Source organism: Lithobates pipiens, unplaced genomic scaffold (genome assembly GCF_037356315.1).
Source record: "Lithobates pipiens isolate NorthernLeopardFrog02 unplaced genomic scaffold, aLitPip1_a1.2 Scaffold_28, whole genome shotgun sequence".
In the NCBI taxonomy this organism is placed as follows: domain Eukaryota; kingdom Metazoa; phylum Chordata; class Amphibia; order Anura; family Ranidae; genus Lithobates; species Lithobates pipiens.
The window spans coordinates 208,444,391-208,472,341 of record NW_027507789.1 but is presented as its reverse complement, the minus strand read 5'-3'; the positions used below and the strand labels follow the sequence as shown (position 1 = coordinate 208,472,341).

The following is a 27,951-nucleotide window of genomic DNA, read 5'->3' as shown; positions in this document are numbered from 1 at the left end:
ACCCCGCCTCCTCCATTCACCCCCTACAGCCCGCCTCCTCCATTCTCCCCCTACAGCCCCCGCCTCCTCCATTCACCCCCTACACCCCCCGCCTCCTCCATTCACCCCCTACACCCCCGCCTCCTCCATTCATCCCCTTCACCCCCACCTCCTTCATTCACCCCCCCTGCTCCTCCATTCACCCCCTACCTCTTCCATTCATTCATTCACTACACCCCGCCTCCTCCATTCACCCCCTACACCCCCGCCTCCTCCATTCACCCCGTGCACCTCTGCCTCCTCCATTCACCCCGTACACCCCTGCCTCCTCAATTCACCCCGTACACCACCCTCCTCCTCCATTCACACCCACCTCCTCCATTCACCCCCTACACCCCCCGCCTCCTCCATTCACCCTGTGCACCCCTGCCTCCTCCATTCAACTACTACACCCCCCGCCTCCACCATTCATCCCCTACACCCCCGCCTCCTCCATTCACCCCCTACACCACCCGCCTCCTCCATTCACCCCGTGCACCCCCTCCTCCTACATTCACCCCCTACACCCCCACCTCCATTCACCCCCCGCCTCCTCCATTCATTCCCTACACCCCCGCCTCCTCCATTCACCCCGTGCACCACCGCCTCCTCCATTCACCCCACGCACCACCGCCTCCTCCATTCACCCCCGCCTCCTCCATTCATTCCCTACACCCCGGCCTCCTCCATTCACCCCCTACACCCCCCGCCTCCTCCATTCACCCCGCGCACCCCCGCCTCCTCCATTCACCCCGCGCACCCCCGCCTCCTCCATTCACCCCGCGCACCCCCGCCTCCTCCATTCACTCCGTGCACCACCGCCTCCTCCATTCACCCCGCGCACCCCCGCCTCCTCCATTCACCCTGTAACCCCCCGCCTCCTCCATTCACCCCGTACACCCCCCGCCTCCTCCATTCACCCCGTACACCCCCACCTCCTCCTCCATACACCCCACGCCTCCTGCACTCAAACCCTACACCCCCGCCTCCTCCATTCACCCTGTGCACCCCGCCTCCTCCATTCATGCCCTACACCTACACCCCCACCTCCATTCATGCTCTAAAACCCCACCTTCTCCTCCATTCATCCCCTACACCCCCTGCTGTCTCCCTCGGGGACTCCTCTGCGCGCTCCCGGATCCCTCCTTATTTCGCCCCTCTCGGCCAGGCGCGCGCTTTCTGCGGTGCTGCGTGACGTCACCAACCGGAGCCGCGCACGCACCGCCCCCTCTGCGCCTGACTGACTAGACGTGACCGAGCTGAGCTGAGCCGAGCGACACCGGGGAGAGGTAAGACCGGGGGATGGGCGGAAGTGAGGCGGGGGGATCCGACCGAGCACCGGGCCTGAGGAGAAATGGAGGGAGGATGCGGATATCATTACAGGCCATCATCTCCATTCATTTCTAGAGGTCTGCAGGAGAGCCTGCCCCTCCCCCCTCCATATATAATATATGAGAGCTTTCTCCCCCCCCCATATATAATATACAGGAGAGCCTTCTCCCTCCCCCCCATATATAATATACAGGAGAGCCTTCTCCCCCCCCCCCATATATAATATATGAGAGCTTTCTCCCCCCCCCCCATATATAATATACAGGAGAGCTTTCTTCCCCCCCCCCATATATAATATACAGGAGAGCCTTCTCCCTCCCCCCATATATAATATACAGGAGAGCCTTCTCCACCCCCCATATATATAATATACAGGAGATCCCTCTCCCCCTCCATATATATATATATATAATATACAGGAGAGCCTTCCCCCCCCCTCCATATATATATAATATACATTAGAGCCTTCTCCACCCCCCATATATATAATATACAGGAGATCCTTCTCCCCCTCCATATATATCCCCCCCTCCATATATATAATATACATTAGAGCCTTCTCCACCCCCCATATATAATATACAGGAGAGCCTTCTCCCCCCTCCATATATAATATACAGGAGAGCCTTCTCCACCCCCCATATATAATATACAGGAGAGCCTTCTCCACCCCCCATATATATATAATATACAGGAGAGCCTTCTCCACCCCCCATATATATAATATACAGGAGAGCCTTCTCCACCCCCCATATATATATAATATACAGGAGAGCCTTCTCCACCCCCCATATATATAATATACAGGAGAGCCTTCTCCACCCCCCATATATATAATATACAGGAGAGCCTCCCCCCCATATATAATATACAGGAGAGCCTTCTCCACCCCCCATATATATATATAATATACCGGAGAGCCTTCTCCCCTCCCCCATATATAATATACAGGAGAGCCTTCTCCCCCCTCTATATATAATATACAGGAGAGCCTTCTCCCCCCTCCATATATATATAATATACAGGAAATCCTTCTCCCCCTCCATATATATAATATACAGGAGAGCCTTCTCCACCCTCCATATATATAATATACAGGAGAGCCTTCTCCACCCCCCATATATAATATACAGGAGAGCCTTCTCCACCCCCCATATATAATATACAGGAGAGCCTTCTCCCCCCTCCATTCATAATATACAGGAGAGCCTTCTCCACCCCCCATATATATATAATATACAGGAGAGCCTTCTCCACCCCCCATATGTATAGCCTTCTCCCCCCTCCATATATATAATATACAGGAGAGCCATCTCCACCCCCCATATATAATATACAGGAGAGCCTTCTCCCCCTCCATATATATAATATACAGGAGAGCCTTCCCCCCCTCCATATATATAATATACAGGAGAGCCTCCCCCCCTCCATATATATATATATATATATATATATATATATATATATATATAATATACAGGAGTGCCTTCTCCCCCCTCCATATATATATAATATACAGGAGAGCCTTCTCCACCCCCCCATATATAATATACAGGAGAGCCTTCTCCCCCTCCATATATAATATACAGGAGAGCCTTCTCCCCCCTCCATATATAATATACAGGAGAGCCTTCCCCCCCTCCATATATATAATATACAGGAGAGCCTCCCCCCCTCCATATATATATATATATATATATATATATATATAATATACAGGAGTGCCTTCTCCCCCCTCCATATATATATAATATACAGGAGAGCCTTCTCCACCCCCCCATATATAATATACAGGAGAGCCTTCTCCCCCTCCATATATAATATACAGGAGAGCCTTCTCCCCCCTCCATATATAATATACAGGAGAGCCTTCTCCCCCTCCATATATATAATATACAGGAGAGCCATCTCCACCCCCCATATATAATATACAGGAGAGCCTTCTCCCCCTCCATATATACAGGAGAGCCTTCTCCATTCCCCATATATATAATATACAGGAGAGCCTTCTCCCCCCCTCCATATATATAATATACAGGAGAGCCTCCCCCCCCCCATATATAATATACAGGAGAGCCTCCCCCCTCCATATATAATACACAGGAGAGCCTTCTCCCCTCCCCCAATATATATTATATACAGGAGAGCCTTCTCCCCCTCCATATATATAATATACAGGAGAGCCTTCTCCCCCTCCATATATATAATATACAGGAGAGCCTTCTCCCCCTCCATATATATAATATACAGGAGAGCCTTCTCCCCTCCATATATAATACACAGGAGAGCCTTCCCCCCCTCCATATATATATATAATATACAGGAGAGCCTTCTCCCCCCATATATATATAATATACAGGAGAGCCTTCTCCCCCCCTCCATATATAATATACAGGAGAGCCTTCCCCCCCCCATATATATAATATACAGGAGAGCCTTCTCCCCCTCCTCCATATATATAATATACAGGAGAGCCTCCCCCCCCCCCATATATAATATACAGGAGAGCCTTCTCCCCCCCCCCCCCATATATAATATACAGGAGAGCCTTCTCCCCCCCCCCCCCATATATAATATACAGGAGAGCCTTCTCCCCCCCCCCCCATATATAATATACAGGAGAGCCTTCTCCCCCCCCCCCCATATATAATATACAGGAGAGCCTTCTCCCCCCTCCATATATATTATACAGGAGAGCCTTCTCCACCCCCCATATATCTAATATACCGGAGAGCCTTCTCCCCTCCTCCATATATAATATACAGGAGAGCCTTCTCCCCCCCTCCATATATATAATATACAGGAGAGCCTTCTCCACCCCCCATATATAATATACAGGAGAGCCTACTTCCCCCTCCATGTATATAATATACAGGAGAGCCTTCTCCCCCCCTCCATATATATAATATACAGGAGAGCCTTCTCCCCCCTCCATATATATAATATACAGGAGAGCCTTCTCCCCCCCTCCATATATATAATATACAGGAGAGCCTCCCCCCCCCATATATAATATACAGGAGAGCCTCCCCCCTCCATATATAATACACAGGAGAGCCTTCTCCCCCTCCATATATAATATACAGGAGAGCCTCCCCCCCCCCCATATATAATATACAGGAGAGCCATCTCCCCCCCCCCATATATAATATACAGGAGAGCCTTCTCCCCTCCCCTCCATATATAATACACAGGAGAGCCTTCCCCCCCTCCATATATATATATAATATACAGGAGAGCCTTCTCCCCTCCTCCATATATAATATACAGGAGAGCCTCCCCCCCCCATATATATAATATACAGGAGAGCCTTCTCCCCCTCCATATATAATATACAGGAGAGCCTTCTCCCCCCCCCCCATATATAATATACAGGAGAGCCTTCTCCCCCCCCCCCCCAATATATAATATACAGGAGAGCCTTCTCCCCCTCCATATATGTCTATATAATATATATACACACACACACACAATGTATACAGGAGACCCCTCCCCCACATAGGAAAGATACCCCCCATGACCCCACCTTATACATGGCACCCTTCCCTGAATATTAGAGGAACCCCCCCCCCCCCCTCACTAAAAAAAAATATATATATAACACCCTTCCTTCACATAGGAGAGGAGACCTCCCATAAGTTATATATACAGATATACCATATATATATATATATATATATATATATATATATATATATATATATATATATATATATATATATATATAATACATGGATACCAGTAGAATATAGTAGACTATATACAGGTTACACTCCTGTATCTATACTGTATACAGGGACCCCCACATTAGATGTACACCTCACCCTATAGATATTCGAGATGTTCCCATACTGACTCTTCTCACACATGTACTCCTAATACTCCCATACTGACTCTTCTCACACATGTACTCCTAATACTCCCATACTGATTCTTCTCACACATGTACTCCTAATACTCCCATACTGACTCTTCTCACTCATGTACTCCTAATACTCCCATACTGATTCTTCTCACACATGTACTCCTAATACTCCCATACTGACTCCTCTCACTCATGTACTCCTAATACTCCCATACCGACTCTTCTCACACATGTACTCCTAATACTCCCATACTGACTCCTCTCACTCATGTACTCCTAATACTCCCATACCGACTCTTCTCACACATGTACTCCTAATACTCCCATACCGACTCTTCTCACACATGTACTCCTAATACTCCCATACTGACTCTTCTCACACATGTACTCCTAATACTCCCATACCGACTCTTCTCACACATGTACTCCTAATACTCCCATACCGACTCTTCTCACACATGTACTCCTAATACTCCCATACCCACTCTTCTCACACATGTACTCCTAATACTCCCATACTGACTCCTCTCACTCATGTACTCCTAATACTCCCATACCGACTCTTCTCACACATGTACTCCTAATACTCCCATACCGACTCTTCTCACTCATGTACTCCTAATACTCCCATACTGATTCTTCTCACACATGTACTCCTAATACTCCCATACTGATTCTTCTCACACATGTACTCCTAATACTCCCATACTGATTCTTCTCACACATGTACTCCTAATACTCTCATACCGACTCTTCTCACACATGTACTCCTAATACTCCCATACCGACTCTTCTCACTCATGTACTCCTAATACTCCCATACCCACTCTTCTCACACATGTACTCCTAATACTCCCATACTGATTCTTCTCACACATGTACTCCTAATACTCCCATACTGATTCTTCTCACACATGTACTCCTAATACTCCCATACCGACTCTTCTCACACATGTACTCCTAATACTCCCATACTGACTCTTCTCACACATGTACTCCTAATACTCCCATACTGATTCTTCTCACACATGTACTCCTAATACTCCCATACCGATTCTTCTCACACATGTACTCCTAATACTCCCATACCGACTCTTCTCACACATGTACTCCTAATACTCCCATACCGACTCTTCTCACTCATGTACTCCTAATACTCCCATACTGACTCTTCTCACTCATGTACTCCTAATACTCCCATACTGATTCTTCTCACACATGTACTCCTAATACTCCCATACCGACTCTTCTCACACATGTACTCCTAATACTCCCATACTGATTCTTCTCACACATGTACTCCTAATACTCCCATACTGACTCCTCTCACTCATGTACTCCTAATACTCCCATACCGACTCTTCTCACACATGTACTCCTAATACTCCCATACTGACTCCTCTCACTCATGTACTCCTAATACTCCCATACCGACTCTTCTCACACATGTACTCCTAATACTCCCATACCGACTCTTCTCACACATGTACTCCTAATACTCCCATACTGACTCTTCTCACACATGTACTCCTAATACTCCCATACCGACTCTTCTCACACATGTACTCCTAATACTCCCATACCGACTCTTCTCACACATGTACTCCTAATACTCCCATACCCACTCTTCTCACACATGTACTCCTAATACTCCCATACTGACTCCTCTCACTCATGTACTCCTAATACTCCCATACCGACTCTTCTCACACATGTACTCCTAATACTCCCATACCGACTCTTCTCACTCATGTACTCCTAATACTCCCATACTGATTCTTCTCACACATGTACTCCTAATACTCCCATACTGATTCTTCTCACACATGTACTCCTAATACTCCCATACTGATTCTTCTCACACATGTACTCCTAATACTCCCATACCGACTCTTCTCACTCATGTACTCCTAATACTCCCATACTGATTCTTCTCACACATGTACTCCTAATACTCCCATACTGATTCTTCTCACACATGTACTCCTAATACTCCCATACTGACTCTTCTCACACATGTACTCCTAATACTCCCATACCGACTCTTCTCACACATGTACTCCTAATACTCCCATACTGATTCTTCTCACACATGTACTCCTAATACTCCCATACTGACTCCTCTCACTCATGTACTCCTAATACTCCCATACCGACTCTTCTCACACATGTACTCCTAATACTCCCATACCGACTCTTCTCACTCATGTACTCCTAATACTCCCATACTGATTCTTCTCACACATGTACTCCTAATACTCCCATACTGACTCCTCTCACTCATGTACTCCTAATACTCCCATACCGACTCTTCTCACACATGTACTCCTAATACTCCCATACCGACTCTTCTCACACATGTACTCCTAATACTCCCATACTGACTCTTCCCACACATGTACTCCTCCTAATACTCCCATTTTGATCTCTGTGTATGACCTGATCTCTGGGTATATGAAAGGGTTTACTACCACTTTAATTTCTGATCTATACAGGCCAAGAAGTCTGTAGGAGGTCCTTTTGGTGTGGCGGAGCTGCCAGTCCAGAATCCAACATTCTAAGAGATGTATATCTATATATATTGATATATCTTTATAGATACACTCACCGGACACTTTATTAGGTACACCTTGCTAGTACCGGGTTGGACCCCCTTTTGCTTTCATTCTTTGTGGCATAGATATACAACAAGGTGTTGGCAACATTCCTCCGAGATTTTGGTCCATAGTGAAGTGATGGCATCACACAGTTAATACAGATTTGTCGGCTGCATATTTATGATGAGAATCTCCCGTTCCACCACATCCCAAAGGTTCTCTATTGGATGAGATGTGGTGAGTGTGGAGGCCATTGGAGGACAGGGACCTCATTGTCCAGTGGTGAGATGATTGGAGCTTTCTGACATGGTGCATTATCCTGCTGGAAGGAGCCATCAGAAGATGGGGACACTGTAGTCATAAAGGGATGGACATGGTCAGCAACAATACTACAATGTAAAGTACAATTGCTACAATGTAAAGTAGTGAGTGTACAGCTTGTATAACAGTGTAAATCTTCTGTCCCCTCAAAATAACTCAACACACAGCCATTAATGTCTAAACCGCTGGCAACAAAAGTGAGTACACCCCTAAGTGAAAATGTCCAAATTCGGCCTAAATTGTCTATCTTGTGTGGCCACCATTATTTTCCAGCACTGCCTTAACCCTCTTGGGCATGAAGTTCACCAGAGCTTCACAGGTTGCAACTGGAGTCCTCTTCCACTCCTCCATGATGACATCACAGAGCTGGTGGATGTTGGAGACCTTGCGCTCCTCCACCTTCCATTTGAAGATGCCCCACAGATGCTCAATAGGGTTTAGGTCTGGAGACATGCTTGGCCAGTCCATCACTTTTACCCTCAGCTTCTTTAGCAAGGCAGTGGTCGTCTTGGAGGTGTGTTTCGGGTTTTAGCCAGACCATGACACTCCCACCACCATGCTTGACTGTAGACAAGACACATTTGTCTTTGTGCTCCTCACCTGGTTGCCGCCACACACGCTTGACACCATCCGAACCAAATAATTTTATCTTGGTCTCATCAGACCACAGGACATGGTTCCAGTAATCCATGTCCTTAGTCTGCTTGTCTTCAGCAAACTGTTTGTGGGCTTTCTTGTGCATCATCTTTTGAAGAGGCTTCCTTCTGGGACGACAGCCATGCAGACCAATTTGATGCAGTGTGCGGCGTATGGTCTGAGCACTGACAGGCTGACCCCCCCCCCCCCCCCACCCCTTCAACCTCTGCAGTAATGCTGGCAGCACTCATACGTCTATTTCCCAAAGACAACCTCTGGATATGACGCTGAGCACGTGCGCTCAACTTCTTTGGTCGACCATGGCGAGGCCTGTTCTGAGTGGCACCTGTCCTGTTCAACCGCGGCATGGTCTTGGCCACTGTGCTGCAGCTCAGTTTCAGGGTCTTGGCAATCTTCTTATAGTCTAGGTCATCTTTATGTAGAGCAAAAATATTTTTTTTTTTTTTTTTCAGAACCTCAGAGAGTTCTATGCCATGAGGTGCCATGTTGAACTTCCAGTGACCAGTATGAGAGAGTGAGAGCGATAACGCCAAATTTAGCACACCCGCTAACGAGTCACATGACACCGGGGAGGGAAAATGTCTAATTGGGCCCAATTTGGACATTTTCACTTAGGGGTGTACTCACTTTTGTTGCCAGAGGTTTAGACATTAATGGCTGTGTGTTGAGTTATTTTGAGGGGACAGAAAATGTACACTGTTATACAAGCTGTACACTCACTACTTTACATTGTAGACAAGTGTCATTTCTTCAGTGTTGTCACATGAAAAGATAGAAGAAAATATTTACACTTTTGTGAGATACTGTACATGGTGTGTGTCTCTGTATATACAGCACAGTGTATTCATATATATATACCTGAATACATTGTGCTATATATATATATATATATATATGACACACACCATCTATATACCTTATGTGTCTGTTTATATACAGCACAGTGTATTCAGGTATATAGATGTGTCTCTATATACAGCACAGTGTTTTCAGATATATAGATGATGTGTCTCTATATACAACACAGTGTTTTCAGATATATAGATGGTGTATATCTGTATATACTGCACAGTGTATTCAGGTATATAGATGGTGTATATCTGTATATACTGCACAGTGTATTCAGGTATATAGATGGTTTGTGTGTCTCCCGCCGGTCTTCTCTCATGTCACCTAAGGGGACCATCTGTCAGCGGCCTTCCCAGCAGCCCCGGAGCTGTGTGTGTTTATAACACGCTTTGTACTCTGTATTAAAGCATTAGGGTTTACCCTGTAATATGTACCGCTGTCGTCGTTGTAATTACAACAGAGATGACAGAGTCTTTCTGTGCTCAGGTGCAGCAGAGGAATATAGATGCTCCTAGACTGTCTGTGGGGGGGAGATTTACTAAAACCGAAGAGTGAAAGATCTGGTGCAGCTGTGAATAGAAACCAATCCGCTTCTAATTTCAGCTTGTTTTGTTAAGCTTTGACAATAAAACCTGCAAGCTGATTGGTTCCTATGCAGAGCTGCACCAGATTTTGCACTCTCCAGTTTTAGTAAATCAACCCCCCTTGTATCTATCTATCTATCTATCTATCTATCTATCTATCTATCTATCTATAATTTATTAATTAATAATTTTTTTTCTCTTTTCTAAAAAATAATTATTTATCCTAAGAAGTTTTTTTTTTGTTTTTTTTGTTTTTATTTTTTTAATTAGTTTTTAGATCGCAGTGTGGAGACCTAATCTGCTGACTGTCCTGCAGCCGTGGGCAAAAGTTTTGAGAATGTGAAAATTCTTATTTTTGTCAAAGTCTGCCGCTTCAGTGTTTTTAGCTCCTTTTTGTCAGATATGACTATGGTATTCTGCAATATAATTCCACGCATTTCATAAGTGTCAAATTATTGACTATTGCATGAAGTTTATGCCAAGAGTCAATATTTTGCAGTGTTTCTTTTTCAAGACCTCTGCAATTCTCCCTGGCATGCTGTCCATCAATTTCTGAGCCACATCCTGACTGATGGCAGCCCAACCCCCCCCCCCCCCCCCATTCTTGTATAATCAATGCTTGGAGTTTGTCAGAATTTGTTATTTTAATTTTTTTTTCGTTCACCCGTCTCTTGAGGATTGGCCACAAATTTTCAATGCGAAATCTGCAACTTTGCTTTCCAACGAATGCATGGTTTTCGATTCATTAAAAATTCTGAGATTTTGTTTGATTCTTAAATGGAGAAAAGTCTCCCAAAATCATGCGAACGATTGACATTTATACTAAATACATTCATTCCCCTTTTGAGGAATAATGTTGCCGGCTGCACTAATGATGTCAAATAAGCCATATGTGTGCTAAAAACCGGAGGACGCGACCGTCTTGTTTTATCTCCATTCAGAAATCGTTTTTCTAAGGCAAAGTTACGGACATTGTGATGGTTGCTCCTGGCAGCACTTGTGTTGACCCATTTCCAGCCATAGCAGTCATCAAACCTATTCATTAAAGCAGACCTCGGATAAGTCAGTCTGAACAATTACAGTAGAGTTACAGCCAGACTGTTTCAAAGGCTTAGAACCTCTGTCGGTGTTTTCAACTGTGTCCATTATGGAGATTTCTCCTCATTTCCGGGTCTGGTGGCACATCAGGAAATGACAGCAAATTGTAAATAAGTGAAGGAAAATACTCCCATTTGAAGGTTTCCCCCTCATGTCCTGTTCTGGGGATCACTATCAGTTTCCTTTCACTCTGCCCCAGTGAGAACTTTTCCCTGGAAGCATGTATGAATCTTCCCGAAGCCTGTGGCCCTAATCCTTCTCTACTCCATCCATAAGAAAGAATTGGAGTTCCGCTTGAAGTGGATTAGGATTTTTTTGTTCACATAATCATTGCGCTGCTTTTTAAAGAAGTTGTTGTTATTTGTACTCATTTAAATGGCTGCGTTTAGCCCAATTTCATGTGTTAGGGGTGTCCAATGAAATTTCATTGCAGGCCACATCAGTAGTATGTTTACACTCAAAGGGTTGGTTGTATCTGGAGTGTGCTGCATACAGAGTTCAGGATTATGCTACAAACCGCAGTTCCAGAGGTGCCCTATGCACAGAGTGCAGGGTTTAGGGCAGTGATGGCAAACCTTGGCACCCCAGATGTTTTGGAACTACATTTCCCATGATGCTCTGGCACTCTGCGGTGTAGTTGAGCATCATGGGAAATGTAGTTCCAAAACATCTGGGGTGCCAAGGTTCGCCATCACTGGTTTAGGGGCATGCTAGGTAGCGCGCAGGGTTCTGGGGTTCTGCTCTAGAGCTGTGTTATGTACAGTGCAGAGTTCAGGGGTGGGGCGTGCTATTCACAGTGAGCCGTTCCAACCCCCCCCACATTCCGTGATGAGGCCTGGCGGCAGGCTTTGGCCGTATATTGTATGTCAACTGTTGTCCCATATACAGAAGCAGACCCCACCGATCCTGACGTAAGCAGACAATCGTGTAATCAGGCAGGTACACATCGGGACAAGTACAGCATCATTTACCATCGATACATTGTATTGGTATTAATGATTTAGGGCCTGTTCACACCAGGCTCAGCTATTGCAGCTCAGTCCCATCGCAGGAGCGGTGCGTCATCAAAACAAGTTTGACACGCAATACTTTTTTTAAACGCAGCGCAATCCACCCCCTTGCACCATCATGCGGCCAGTAGAACTAAATGAAATGTCACTTTGTGACATTTCAATAAAGTAAAAAAAAAAAAAAAGTTCACTGGCACAACTGTCGTCCTACAGCAGACCAGCGGTGTAGCGCAGCCTGCTGGGGTGAACCTTCCTTCATGTCACGCTGGGGAAACTGCAGGAACTGAATGTCACAAAATCAGCAGGAACTCTTGCACAATATATCTGATCACATGTCTGTCCTACTTCATTCAGAAACTGAAAATTGGACGTGTCTGTGTTTATATTGCACTTTTTTTTTTTTTTAACCACACCCTAACAGTGAGTTGGCATCTAATTATTAATTTGTCTTTCACGCGGACAAGCGGGTACAGACAGTGGCAAGGGACAGCCTATTGATGCGGCTGGGCTGATAGGTGTAGCCAGGAAGCCTGTAAAAAAAAAAAAAAAAAGTAATGATGGGCTGATAGGAGCTGCATGAATCCACACAATGACTGGTTAGGAACAAACCTGTTTGGGGTTAAATGTGTCCAGGGACTGACATCCGCTACCCACCGGATCTGCGAATACGTGTGAAATACAGCGACTCCTCTCAGCCTGTCATTGCTCTCACTGCTTCCGGAGGCAACGTAGCCCATTCAAATAAATGGACCGCCGTGCTTCTGCACAACACAGAGCCACCTCAATGTGAACCTAACTTAAAGTGGTGTTGTGACCAAAAAATAAATAAAAATAAAAAATAATTGGAATTTTTTTTTTATTATTCACCTCAATAACAGGGATTCCTTCATTGCGACACTGATAATATTGCCACAACTATGGCAGCTTTCTTTTATATGCCCATCCTGTTCCTGGGCTGGGCTGGGATTTGTAGTCCCTCCAGTTGCTGTGGTGCCAGTGCCTACACAGCCCTAATTAACCAAAATGAAACCTTACATAAGGAATTTACAGCGGCTTCTTCTTTTTTTGCACCTTTTTGATGTTGTGAAAATCAGCAAGAATTGTTTATAAAGATGGGGAATTACTGGAGTACATTTAATTAAACGCACATCACACTGTTTTTCAAGCAGGAGCGATTAGCAACTCCACCAAACAGCCGGGATATCAGTAGCCTGAGGCAGGGCAAAGATTCATCCATGACCTGGCTTCTGTCATATGGGCGACTCCAATTCTCCACTGCAGGCACCATTTATATAGAAAGAGATGAAGTTGCGGTTGGTTCATATGAATGAATTAATGAAATACTTGTATAGCGCACAATGCGAACTGAATCGCCTCTAGGTTCATAGCTGCAGTAAGTGATGCCAAACTAGGGTGTGGCGTCTTTCTTTGAAGCGCACAGTGTCTCTTCCTGTGAAGGGCGTGGTGTCGAAGCGCACGGTGTCTCTTCCTGTGAAGGGCGTGGTGTCGAAGCGCACGGTGTCTCTTCCTGTAAAGGGCGTGGCGTCTCTTCCTGTGAAGGGCGTGGTGTCGAAGCGCACGGTGTCTCTTCCTGTGAAGGGCGTGGCGTCTCTTCCTGTGAAGGGCGTGGTGTCGAAGCGCACTGTGTCTCTTCCGGTGAAGCGCGCGGGCAAAAATTTTGAAAAAATAATACAATTTTTTTTTACTTTCTGCTATAAAACATATCCAATAAAAACACTGAAAAAAGTCGCATTTCTTAAAGAGAAAGTAAACCCTGATGGGTGTTACTTCCTCTTTCATTCCCTGCAAAGGCAAAGCATAATGGACTACTATGCATCGCATAGTAGTCCATTATGTGTCACTTACCTGACACAGGAGCCAGCTAAGTCACCGCTGTCCCCTGTAGTCCGGCGCATCCATCTTCTCGGTGGGTCTCGCAGCTCCGCTGCTGTCATTCGGCGAAGCCGCGATGACGTCACTCCCGCGCATGCGCACGGGAGCCGAGACGCGCGGCAGCTCCGTCATTGAGAATGCCGCGCTCAGTGCGCCTGCGCGCCGCTGTCTACGGCGCATGCGTCTTGGACCTACAGGTAAGCCTTAATCTAGGCTTACCTGTAGGTCAAAGTGTGTTGTAAGGGTTTACAACCACTTTAATAAATTTAGGCCAATATGTATTCTGCTACATAGTTTTGGTAAACAAATCCCAAAAAGCATATATAAATTGCTTGGCGCAAATGTTAGAGCATCTACAAACTATGGGATATATTTATTTGAATTTTTTTGCTAGTGATCAGAGACTTCTACTGGGACTGCAATGTTGCGGGGTAACGTCGGACACTTTTTTGGGGGGAACCAGTGACACTAATACAGTGATCAGTTCTTGAAATATGCACTGTCACTGTACTAATGACACTGTCAAGGAAGGGGTTAAACAGGTGTGATCAAAGGGGTTAGCTGTGTGCCTAGCCAGTAAGGATGAGCTCGGGCGTATTCGCGCCCGCGCGTACAGAGCCCGCTAGGAAGCTGACACTGCGCAGCGCTAATCACAGGCAGTGAGACGTGATCTGCACAGGTGGAGAAATGTCTCACTGCCTGTGATTAGCGCTGCGCAGTGTCGGCTGCCTGGCGGGCTCGTGGCGCGCAGTTGCGAACACCCCCGAGCCCATCCTTACTAGCCAGTGTTTGTGTACACTGTGGGAGGGGCTTTTTACTAGGGGGAGACTGAGCTTTGCAGAGACGCAGGATCCACGCCTTCCCTCCTGTCAAAACGGCAATCTGCCTTGTCTCTGCAGGAAGAATGGCGGGTGCTGGTGGATATTGAGTCCATGGTTTCCCACCGTGTGTAACCACAGCGGGAGCGACCTGCCAGTGTTCTGCCATATAGTGTCCTGGCATCAGATACTGTCCGCCCTGTACTGCGCATGCGCAGCACGGAGCAGAGGAAGCTTCGGAAAAATCTGCGAAGATGAACGGCGCCTGCGCCGTGAGTCGAGGTGGTAGCCCCACCATCCAAGTGGACATAGGGCTGGTGATATTAGAGGGCCCCTTGCGGGCTGGCTTTGCTCGACATGCTGCGCTTGGCTCTTTTATATTCCAACTCTATGTCCACTTGAATGGTGCGGCTAGAATCTGGGCTCACGGCGCAGGCGCCGTTCATCTTCGGCTATTTTCGGAATCTTTGTGTGCATGCGCAGGACACAGCGGACACTATCCGATGGGGGACTCTATATGATAGGACACCGGCTGTGCATGTTTCCCTATAATAATTTTTAGAGGGGTGGGTGTTTCGTTTCCATCCACTCAGGTCTCAGATTACACTCAGCTCCTTGCGCTAAGCTTTGCAGCTATCAGATCCCCTCTGCCTGCCACCTAGAGCTGACAAATGTGCAAAATGTGTGCTTTACGAGGCTGTAGAGAAGAGAGGGCATAGGTACAACGTACGTAGGAATACCAGTCACATCAGTGGGTGTATGTGTAAGGGCTTTACAACCATTTTTAAATGAATGTTTTTGGTGAGCTGGCCCTTTAAGGCGTTTCCATCTGTTTGTGACAAGCCGTGATTTCTTGGGCAATTATCTAAGGATTGCATGCATTTCCCCGACACAGCTTGTACGACCTCGCAGGGCTCCTGTCGGCTGCACATCTCGAGGCCGTTCCTTATTACACGCTGCGGTCCTCATTATTCCAGGGCCACTGCTAGAGATAGGTGAGACATTCTATATTTACTAAGCAGATGCAGTCATCCTGTAGAGGTGTCTGTGACTCATACAGTACATGGCTCTGTGTTTGGTGACGGAGAAGAAATCTCTACTGCAAAGCAAGCTTTACCCGGCTGACAAAATGTTACGGCTCTTGGATTACCGTGCTGGTAACATGCCCCTCCGCTCCTCATTCTTGGTAAAGTAGATGTAAATCCCACTAGACGACATTTAGCTTTCTTTAGCACCGAGTATTATAAAGTGAAGTTACTGTCAGATCTCAGTTGTCATGTGAGGTGCTCCTGACCTCTCACACCATATTTGTCATTGTTCAGGGCAATATCAAAGGTCGCTGTGTGCTTAGATGCCGGCTCAGGGATGACCAGCTAAATAAATGGAGGTACCTGTGCAGTGCTTGGCTTTTGTTTGACACGGCAAATCGGCCCCCTGATGCAGCCCCTGACCTTGTGACTTGCAACAAAATTAGGCCCAGGTGCACACGGGGCCGTCCAGCCGCACAAGCTGCAAAGCCTATGTCAGGCTACAGCTGGATGGGGATGTACAGAGTGGTACCAACATTGAGCGTCTTGTGCGTTCCGAGGTAAATGTTTGGATAACAGAAGGACCTGCGCAGCCTGCCAGAGACTTCGAGATCCTAGGTCTGCACACCTGCTGTGCTTATAAGGGGATCCCTATACTGAGTTCCTGGGTCTGTACACCTGCTGTGCCCATTATGAGGGGTTCCCACCATCCCTGTGCTGAGTTCATAGGTCTGTACACCTGCTGTGCCCATTATGAGGGGTTCCCACCATCCCTGTGCTGAGTTCCCGGGTCTGTACACCTGCTGTGCCCATTATGAGGGGTTCCCACCATCCCTGTGCTGAGTTCATAGGTCTGTACACCTGCTGTGCCCATTATGAGGGGTTCCCACCATCCCTGTGCTGTTTCCGGATCTGTACACCTGCTGTGCCCATTATGAGGGGTTCCCACCATCACTGTGCTGAGTTCCCAGATCTGTACACCTGCTGTACCCATTATGAGGGGTTCTCACCATCCCTGTACTGAGTTCCCAGATCTGTACACCCGCTATGCCCATTATGGGGGGTTCCCACCATCCCTGTGCTGAGTTCCTGGGTCTGTACACCCGCTATGCCCATTATGGGGGGTTCCCACCATCCCTGTGCTGAGTTCCTGGGTCTGTACACCCGCTATGCCCATTATGGGGGGTTCCCACCATCCCTGTGCTGATTTCCCAGGTCTGTACACCTGCTGTGCCCATTATGAGGGGTACCCACCATCACTGTGCAGAGTTCCCAGATCTGTACACCTGCTGTTCCCATTATGAGGGGTTCCCACCATCCCTGTGCTGAGTTCCCGTGTCTTCATCCATTGCTGAGTTTGAATCATCACTGAGAGAGATAAGTAATGGCTTCCTCCTGCCTGCAGACTCATGACATTAACCGGTTCCAGACCGGCGCACGCCGATGTACGTCGGCAGAATGGCACGGGCAAGCATATTGGCGTACAGGTACGTCCAATCTTTAATGCTGCCCTGCAATCGCGAGCGCGCCCATGAGTCTGGTCGCGGGTCCCGCGGACTTGATCGCCGCGGGCATACCCTCGATCGTCTCGGGGTGGCTGAACGAGGAAATGCCGTTGTAAAAAGCATTTCCCCGTTCTGCCTAGCAACTAGTGACGCTGATCTCTGCTCCATGTGATTGGAGCAGAGATCAGTGTTCACTAATTGAAAGCCCAGCCCCCAACAGTTAGTAACACACCCCTAGGAACACTTAACCCCTACACTGCCACCCACTGGTTAACCCCTTCACTGCCAGTGTCATTTACACAGGAATCACAGCATTTATATAGCAGTGATTGCTGTATAAATGACAATGGTCCCAAAAATGTGTAAAAATGTCTGATGTGTCCGCCATAATGTCGCAGTCGCAATAAAAATCGCTGATCGCCGCCATTACTAGTAAAAAAAAAAAATATTAATAAAAATGCCATAAAACTATCCCCTATTTTGTAAACGCTATAACTTTTGCGCAAACCAATCAATAGTCGCTTATTGCGATTTTTTTTGATTTTTTTTTTTTTTACCAAAAATATGTAGAATACGTATCGGCCTAAACTGAGGGAATTTTTTTTTTTTATATATATTTTTGGGGGATATTTATTATAACAAAAAGTAAAAAATAATGCGGTTTTTTTTTCAAAATTGTCGCTCTATTTTTGTTTATAGAGCAAAAAATAAAAACCGCAGGGGTGATCAAATACCACCAAAAAAAAGCTCTATTTGTGGGAAAAAAAGGACGTCAATTTTGTTTGGGAGCCACGTCGCACGACCGCACAATTGTCAGTTAAAGCGACGCAGTGCCGAATCGCAAAAAGTGGTCTGGTCTTTGACCAGCAAAATGGTCCGGGGCTGAAGTGGTTAAAGTGGTTATAAACTCTGCCCCACAACTTTGTCCCATGTGAATTGGCATATCTCCTTACTTGCTTAGTATTGTTGTAATCCTTTTTTGTTCTTTAGAATGACTTCACTGAGCATGCCCAGATCTCCCATGATCTACGGTGTTTCGTCACATTCGGCTACCCATCACATTTGGCTACCTGCTGGACTGCGCATGTGCGACGCCGCCATATGCGTTCAAGCTCCACCATCAAAGTGGACATAGAGTTAAATTATAATTATGCCGAGCAATGCGAGGCCGTGCCTGAAGCGTGGAGAGCAAAGCGAGACCGCAAGGGGCCCTGTGTTGGACCGCATATGGCGGTGTCACGCATGCGCACTCGTAGCAAAATGTGATGGGTAGCCGAATGTGGCGTGACAACGGCACACTCTGTGCTTGGCCTATCTATTATCAGGACTTCCTACGGCACAACACTGAAATCCCACCAGACTGCATAATCACTCAGAGCTTCCTACTACACCCCATGTGACCATGTGACATCACATGGAGTGGGAAAAAAAGGCATCGGACAGCATTACTGCGGTCTTCTCAGCTGTAGCTGATAAGGCTGACATAGGCAAACACTAGATATTCGCCACAAGTAAATACTATGAAATAAAACAAGTCAGCTATGAGCAGGAAAGCAGGGTTGCCATAGAAACGTTGGCTTGAGAAGGAGGCTTGGTTAACAGTACAGGAAGTGCTCAATGTAAGGGCGGAAATACTCTACTGTGGACTCGGAAAACAATACTTAAGATGGCGCTGCCTAACCCCTGGAAACAAGTTTATTAAAGTTTCTTTAAACCGTAAGTAATTTGCGATTTGGGCTGGATTACAGTGGCTAGAGTTTGATAATTACTTATTATAATGGACTAAATGAAAAGAATTATACTGGGAGAGTTGACTTCCTCTTTAGGTAATTCATCCTGGGTAAAGTCACTGACCAGAGCTCAAGGATGGCTTTTCAATGTTAAAAGTTGGAGCTTTTCAGAAAATATTCTTCTATTGTGACATACCCGGCATGTGTTCATAGACGGTGCGAATTTCCGTTGTTGCAGGAAAGAAATTTCCTTGATTCCCCCATCACCACAGACGGTGCTGACAGGGGAATCCCTCCTGCCGGGACATTGTATTCTCTCAGCTCGGGGCGGGCAGAGGAAGCCGTCCCCACGGGCACAAGACGGTGATTATTGCTATATTATAAAAAGTCCCATTCCTTTCTCTTTCCTGTTATTTAACAGTGATTATTGATAGCGGGCTGTAGCATTCGCTTGCGAATATCTCAAGTAAAATCCGGCAAGCTGGTTGTACCCAAGTTGATCAGCTGGTACATTCAGCCTGCCCATACACGATTTCTGCTGAACCAGCCGAGATTTGATCTGTCTATGGGGCCGGCCTTAGGTTGATATCTGCAGATCAGAGATTGTGATCTGTAATGCCGCGTACACACGACAGGACTTAAGTCCGGCAGACTTTCGACGGAGTTCTGACGGACTTTCCGAATGAACGGACTTGGCCACACACAATCACACCAAAGTCCGACGGATTCGAACGTGATGACGTACGACTGGACTAGAATAAGGAAGTTCATAGCCAGTAGCCAATAGCTGCCCTAGCGTCGGTTTTAGTCCGTCAGACTAGCGCACACACGAGCGGATTTCTGGGTCCGGCAGAGTTCTGGCGGAAAAATTTGAAGCATGTTCCATTTCTAAAGTCTGTCAGACTTTTGTGAATCAAAAGTCCGTTGCAGCCCACACACGATCGAATAGTCTGCCGGAATCATTCCGTCAGACTTTGGATGTTGAAAAGTCCGGTCGTGTGTACGGGGCTTTAGGGAGAGGTGGTCATTGAGGAATGTGACCTTGCAGGATAGATCCGGTTTTTTTTTTTCAGTTGATACTCCTGTTTTTCTTGTTTTATATTGCTAGTATTGTTTTAGTTGTTCATAGTACACAAATTAGCCGTCTTGTCTCCTCTGCTGTCTGTATTGTATCCTCAGAGAATGGACAGTATGACGGGTAATTCAAGAGCCAGATTTGTTCATAGGTTGGCTTTTGAGAACTGCTTATTGCAAATGAGCAACACAGAATGAGCTAGGGCTGCAACTAACGATTATCTTCATAGTAGATTAGTTGGCCGATTGTTTTGATTATTAACCTCAAAAAAAGTGTGGTGTATAATTTAGTTAATATGTAAAGTTTTTTTTTTTTGTTGTTTTTTTAAAAAAAGGCAATTTATTCCTAAATATCTATGCAGTGGTAAATATAAAAAAAAACAATGATATGGTTAGAGAGCAAAATATCTAATCCACTCTGAGAATGACCAAAGAGATATGCTATTAGAGGAGAGATATACTGTATATGCTATTAGAGGAGAGATATACTGTATATGCTATTAGAGGAGAGATATACTGTATATACTATAGAGGTCGACCGATATATCGGCCGATATTTGCCGTTTTTTAATTAATCGGCATCGGCCGATTGTGCTGGTAAAAAGCCGATATAGAACTGCAGCGGGACTTTGAAATGACTTCAGTAATAGAAGTCAGTGTAAGTTGCCTGAGTGGCCATAGAAACGTCTTCCTCCTCTCTGGGCAGGCTGCCAAGAAAAGAACAGAAAGATACAATGTTTACACTTGAATGAATGAAATCATCTCAGTGTGTAGAAGTTCTCAGTTTAACCATTTAAAGACTAAATCTTTTCTGACACTTGTTGCTTACAAGTAAAAATCCTGTATTTTCTGCCAGAAAATCACTTAGACCCCCCAAAAATTATATATATTTTTTTTTAGCAGAGATCCTAGGGAATAAAATAGCGGTTGTTGCAATATTTTATGTCACACGGCATTTGCACAGAGGTCTTTCAAATGCATTTTTTTGGGGAAAAAATACACCATTTAAAAAATAAAAATAAAATAAAAACAGTAAAGTTAGCCCATTTATTTTTTTTGTCCAAAAGTTTTGACTACCTGTTTTTATTTAAAACATAGGTTTTTTTTTTTTTAATCTAAATCATACATACAAGTAAACTGATTGGAGGTTTGTTTTGTTTAATAAATGTTTAAATGTAAGAAATTTTCTGTATCACTTATGAAGGCTGCTTTCACACTGGAGCGGGCAGGCGTTGATGGTAAAACGCAAGTTTTAGCGGCTCTTTACCATCATTTTAGCGGTGCTATTTGGCTGCTAGTGGGGCACATATAACCCAGCTAGCGGCCAAGGAAGAGGTTAAATGCGCCCATTGCATGCGCTTCGGCAGTGGTGCCCATTCATATCAATGGGCAGGAGTGGTGGAGGAGCGGTATACACCACTCCAAACTTGCTGCTTGCAGGACTTTTTTTTTTAAGATCCTGCCAGCGCATCGCCTCAGTGTGAAAGTACTCTGTCTTTCACACAGACTGCAGGGGAGCCATTTTGCAGGCACTTTACAGGCGCTATTTTTAGCCCAAAAGCGCCTGAAAAACGCCCCAGTGGGAAAGGTGTGTTAGATCAAGGGGGATTAAAAAAAAATAATAATATATAAAAAAAAAAGGGAAAAAAAAAAGAAATAAAATAAAATCGGCCTAACATATCGGCCCAAAAAAATCGGCATCATATAGTCAGCATAAGGAACGGTTCACACCTATGCAGTTTGCGTTTTATCCGTTTCTACACTGCTTTTTTACATTTTTGCACATGCGAATTGTCTTCGATTTTGAGTTTTGCATTTTTTTAATGCTGCTTTTTTTTTTTTTTTTTGTTGGGCAGATTAAAAAGATGGCAATTGCTGCAAAAACACACAACATGCTTTTCTGCAGCTTCACCACTGAAGGTGTGTGTATGTGTGTGTGTGTGTGTGTGTGTATGTGTATATATATATATAATATATTACTTCCTCTTTGTTTCCCTGCAAAGGCAAAGCATAATGGGCTACTATGTAGTCCATTATGTGTCGCTTACCTGACACAGGAGCCAGCGATGTCCTCGTTTTCCTCGCCGGCTGGAAGTATCCATCTTCCTTCCAGGATTACGGACTCCGGCTCTGTGACTGGCCAGGGTTTTTTTATTTTTTTATTTTTTTTATAACTGGTTATACTTACCTGCTCTGTGTAATGGTTTTGCACAGAACAGCCCTGATTTTCTCCTTCTGGGGTCCCCCACCGACGTTTCTACTGCCTTCAGAGTGCCCCAATAGGAAGCTGCAAAGTATAGTATAGAGCACCCCCTATTGCAAACTAAAAAAAAAACTTCTGTCTTTTAGAACCACTCACTTCCTGCCCAGGACTACATGTCCCAGGAGGCATTGCTCCTCACACATACACACGTTCTCAGGCACTTGCTGACATGTATGGACGGTGTACTGAGCTGTATGTGTGCTGCACTGTATTTCCAGATATCTAAATAATGCATTCTGTATGCAGGCCAACTAATTGATTATGAAAATAGCTGACAGCTATCGATTAGTTGTTGATGAATCGATTTGTGGTTTCGGACTTGGAATGAACATGTTTTATTTGCTGCTATTGTCACAAGTTCCAAAATTTTGCCCGATGGGGTTAAAGGGAACCTGTGCATTGCCGTACGCTTTAATGGCCACCCCAAATATATACTCGCCCCCTCCCTCCCCTCCCCCCACTCCAGGAATTTCCAGGTACTTCAGTGTGTATGGAGCATGTTGACTGTATACGACCCCCCCTTGTTTATATCTCGGAGGACTGGACACATTCTATGCTGATGTAATGTAAAAAAAAAAAAAAATCTAGTACTACCGGTGTTGGTGAGTCATATACTGGCTATTTCAATATACAGCAAGTTCCTGGATGTCATTCCTGGAATCGTTTGTCCTCTGAGCTACTTGCTTTGGCTGTGTGGCTTCAGCATAGGGCATGCAATTCACTGACTTTTTTCCTTGGCAATATATTAAGGTGCAAGATCACCTTTTGGATCAGAGCAATTTCAATTGATCAAAGCGGTCACCTGTCGGCACTGACCAATCAGAATCACTCCTGCTCCATCACAAAAGCCCTGCAGAAAGAAGGAGCGGGGATTTCAAATCTTTTTGTACTGTGACATCTCATCACCCACGAAGGTAAGTACAGCGGGGTCCAGGGGGAGGGCGTAGGGTATTAGTCCTTCTATGTAATTATTTTTTTTTTTTTCAAAAAGGTTAACCAATTTCTTGAAGAGGAACTTCTATTTCTTTTTTTTTTATTACAAATGATGTAGCCTGCCATCCAGCACTGCCTCCCCACAGCTGCGGGTCCCTGGCATCGCCATCTTGTATACAGAAGCCACAGCTGGCTCCCCACAGCACATGCACGAGCTTGCGTGGCCCTTTGTGAATGGTCCCGCGGCCCCTTAGGGCATGTGACGTGGAAGCTGCGGGAGGAACAGGGCAAGGGAAGTCATCCTCGCCTAGGTGAGGATTTATTTTATTTAGTTACCGTGTATAAGCTGACTTTTTCAGCACAATTTTTATGCTGAAAACCCTACCCCCCTTGGCTTATACTCGAGTGAGGGTGCAGCCTCACTGTGCCCATCTGCAGCTGTACCTTTGATAACCAAAATGGGTGTCTCCCGCTGTGTCATGCAGTCTTAACTGTTCAGCGGCCATCCATTGAGACAAAGCCCCGCCTCCTCCTCGTCCGTGATAGACGGAACACTGAGACAATGATGGGAAACTGAATCAGTGTTCCATCTATCACGGACGAGGAGGAGGCGGGGCTTTGTTACAATGGATGGCCGCTGAACAGTTAAGACTGCATGACACAGCCGGAGACCCCCCCCCCCCCCCCAGCTGTTTTGGTTATCAAAGGTGGGGCTGCAGGTGGGCGCGGTGGGGCTGCAGGTGGGCATTGTTTACCCAGTAGCTGCTGCATTTCCCACCCTAGGCTTATACTCGAGTCAATACGTTTTTCCATTTTATTTTTTTGTGGTAAAATTGGGTGCCTCGGCTTCTATTCGGGTCGGCTTATACTCAAGTATATACGGCTATTTATTTCAGGTACTTATATAGCGCAGTCAATTTATGCAGTGCTTTACACATATATTGTACATTTTGCATCAGTTCCTACCCTGAAGGAGCTTACACTCTAAGGTCCCTAACTCACATTCATACATACAAGGGACAATTTAGACAGAAGCCAATAAACCTACAAGCATGTCTTTTGGAGTCAACCGGAGTACCCGGAGGAAACCCACGCAGGCACAGGTAGAACATGCAAACTCCAGGCAGGTAGTGTCGTGGTCGGGATTTGAACCAGTGACCCTTTTTCCTGCTCTCCACTACACCACTGTGCTGCCCCAGGATTGCAGAAGTGGGAGCGCATACAGATAAAAACTCACCATGTGACACTGTTGTATATACCATTTGTACTTCTCCAATGTGTTCTGATGCCATGGTTTCTCGCCAAATTCTCTTTTTTCGCACGCAGCTGCACCCAACATCTTAACTCTTTTTAACAAGGGGGGGTTTAGCAGCTATCATTCCTTAATGAATCTACTTGGTTCAGGAAGAAAAAAAAAAGTTGGAGAAGTTGAAAAAGTTGTAACGGGCATGACCTTTCCTGTTAAAGAGGAACTGTAGTCTTGTGGATCTGCTTTCTGGTACACATGACAAGAATCAGCCTAAAATAAAGCTTACCCTCACTGAAGGATACTCAGTTTTGTAGAACATGTGAATAAAAACAAAAAACAAAAAAAAAAACAAAAAAAAAATTCTCCATCCACAATATGCAGCGAGGATGGAAGAATATCCTGCTGTGGCTGTTGTATTATGTCAAGTTGGATTGGATGCAGCAGGTTTTTGGCTGACAAATTTATCAGCCTGACAGAAGATCAATCCATGTCACTTCCTGTGACGTGGATTTGGCTGTTTCAGAAAACCACATGCACTGTGCATGAGCACCGCGTCATCGCTGACGTCAGGACACTGCATGTCAAATTCAACCGAAGGCCTTGGCTGTACTGAGCCTGTGTTTTATCAGAATTGACGACTCGTCAGAATGTGTAATGGAAGTGACATTCCGTCGCCCCCATCTTGCTACACCCCACACTCCTCCATAGTAAGGATACACTGAGAAGGGGAAAGCGGACATCTTGTTACACCCACCGGAGTTTTGTGAATTTAAGTAAGTTTATACAGTGAAATACAGTACTTGGAGCTCTGACTGGTTAGACTGGTTAGATGTTGAATTTTAAAAGCAGTGATCCTCTGCCATCTAAACAGTCAGACGGAGTTCTAAGTACTGTATTTCACTATATAAACTCACTTTACTGTTCAAAATAATTGTAAAATGCAAAACTCCGGTGGGTGTAACAAGGTGTCCGCTTTGCCCCTTCTCAGTGTATCCTTACTATGGAGGCGAGCAGGGTGTAGCAAGATGGCGGCGACAGAATATTACTTCCGTTAAACATTGACGGCTCGCATAATCTGACAAAACACCTGCAGTCAGAAGGCGGCAGCGAACATCGTTTTACACCTACCCAAGTCTTGCATTCCACACTTAATTTTAACAGTAAACTCCAGCTTATATAGTGCAAAACAGTATTTAGAAATCAATGCGTGTGTTCACACTGGGGCGCTGCGCTGGCAGGGTGGTGGAAAAAAAAAAAAATTCCTGCATGCAGCTTCTTTGGAGCGTGTTTGAAGCGCTAAAAAAAGTGCCCCAAAAACGCCCCACTCTATTGAAATGAATGGAAAGCGCCTCAAAAGCCCCTGAAAAACACCCGCACAGCGTTTTTGGTGCAGTTTCTGAGTCACGTGTCCTTTTAAAAACCATGCCTCAGAAGTGCCGCAAAAGCGCTCAGCATTTTACTGGCCGTTTTGAAGCGAACCAATGTGAAAGGGCTCTTACTGATTGTGTCCAACTAATCCTCTTATGTCACTATGGAGGTGATTTACTAAAACTGGAGAGTGCAAAATCTGGTGCAGCTTTGCAAAGAAACCAATATGCTTCCAGTTTTTTTTTTTTTTTGTCAAAGCTTAAAGTGGTTGTTAAGCCACTAACTGATCATTCTATCATCCCCTGTGACATAAAAAGTCCCAATTCCCCAAAAAAAAAAAAGCTGATTTCTGATGGTTTTAATAGCATCTCCATCGATCACATGACTCCAGGTTCTCAGCTCTCCCTGTCTATTTCCAGCAGGCGGGGCTTAGAATTCCCCTGCTGACTCCGGGAGGGGAGGAGAGAGCCTCGAGTCATGTGATCACTGGAAGACGCTGTTAAAACAGGTAGAAATCTGCTTTTTTTTTTTTTATATGTATATAAAGCATAAGCACTAGGACTCAGCTTTTTATGTGACAGAGGGGATGATATAATGATCAGTTTGTTTTGAAGCAGCAGGGAAAGGAGCAGAGCGGCACTTGTGAGAGCTGACAGGCAGGGAAGGGAGGGGGGAGGAGGACAGAGGGAGACAGAGGAGAGCTGCAGATAGCAGCGTATGATGGAAGCACGTACACTGACCACGGTGTCAGGGCTCAGCAGCCATGATACATCGTTGTCTGCGTACAGATGGGGGGATTGAAACTGGCAGATATTTCAGGTGATACAGAGGGGCAAAATACACAGCACAAGCACTGTGCTGCTGTTCATGCTTTAAGGGAACAGGATCCATTTGACATTTTTTTTTTTTTTTTTTTTTTTTTTGGGGGGGTTAACAAATGCTTTAAACAAGCTGAAGTTAGAAGCTGATTGGCTGCCATGCACAGCTGCTCCAGATTTTGCGCGCTCCAGTTTTAGTAAATCAACCCCTGTGTGTTTTCCAGGCCGGGTTTGTCCTAAGGCTTGGTTCAAACTAGTACAGGGTGTACATCCTGTGTTTGCTTGGTCAGGGCAGCCCATTCATTTAAATAATCTTCTGTGCCATCTGAAACGCACAAAAAAAAGGGCATGCGCCTTTTTAAAAATGCAACTGCAGGGAAACGCATGGTCTTTTTGACGTCCTGACGTGGCTCCGGTCCTCCTAGGCCACGTGTCAATCATAAGACCCGGAGGCCATTTCACGTGGCCCTCGCACTTCTCATGCAGCTGTGGCACTTCCTTCATCTCTACCTCACCTTGTCTCAGCCATTGGCAACATAGGGGAGGAGACAGAACTCCTACAGATTCTGTGCTCCTCCAGGCAGCCGCAGCATGCTCTCTGTCTCCCCTGGTCTCTGCATTCGGCAGACTCTAGCAGCTGACTCCCGCCCTCCTCACCAGGGCTATGGCATATTGCTGCAGCCGTAAAACTAACCCCCCCCCCCCCCTCCACTTCAAACCGAGGACATCTTTTTACTATGGCCCTGTTTCCAAGTGGTCAAGGGTCTCAAACTGGTGGCCTTCCAGCTGTTGCGAAACTACATTTCCCATCATGCCTCTGCCTGTGGGAGTCATGCTTGTAACTGTCAGCCTTGCAATGCCTCATGGGACTTGTAGTTTTGCAACAGCTGGAAGTCCACTAGTTTGAGACCCCTGGAGGGAAGCTGGGGGCCAGGAAGGGC

General features: G+C 45.7%; 1 protein-coding gene across 1 annotated transcript in view; it reads left to right on the top strand.

Annotated features, from left to right (window-relative positions):
- The first annotated feature begins 1,190 nt into the window (after positions 1-1,190).
- The window catches only part of DNAJC5 (DnaJ heat shock protein family (Hsp40) member C5), an 87,530-nt gene continuing 60,769 nt past the window's right edge, over positions 1,191-27,951 (top strand). The window contains exon 1 of the mRNA XM_077460400.1: positions 1,191-1,307. The gene's annotated coding sequence lies outside the window, so the exon portion shown is untranslated. The remainder of the gene's footprint in view (positions 1,308-27,951) is intronic.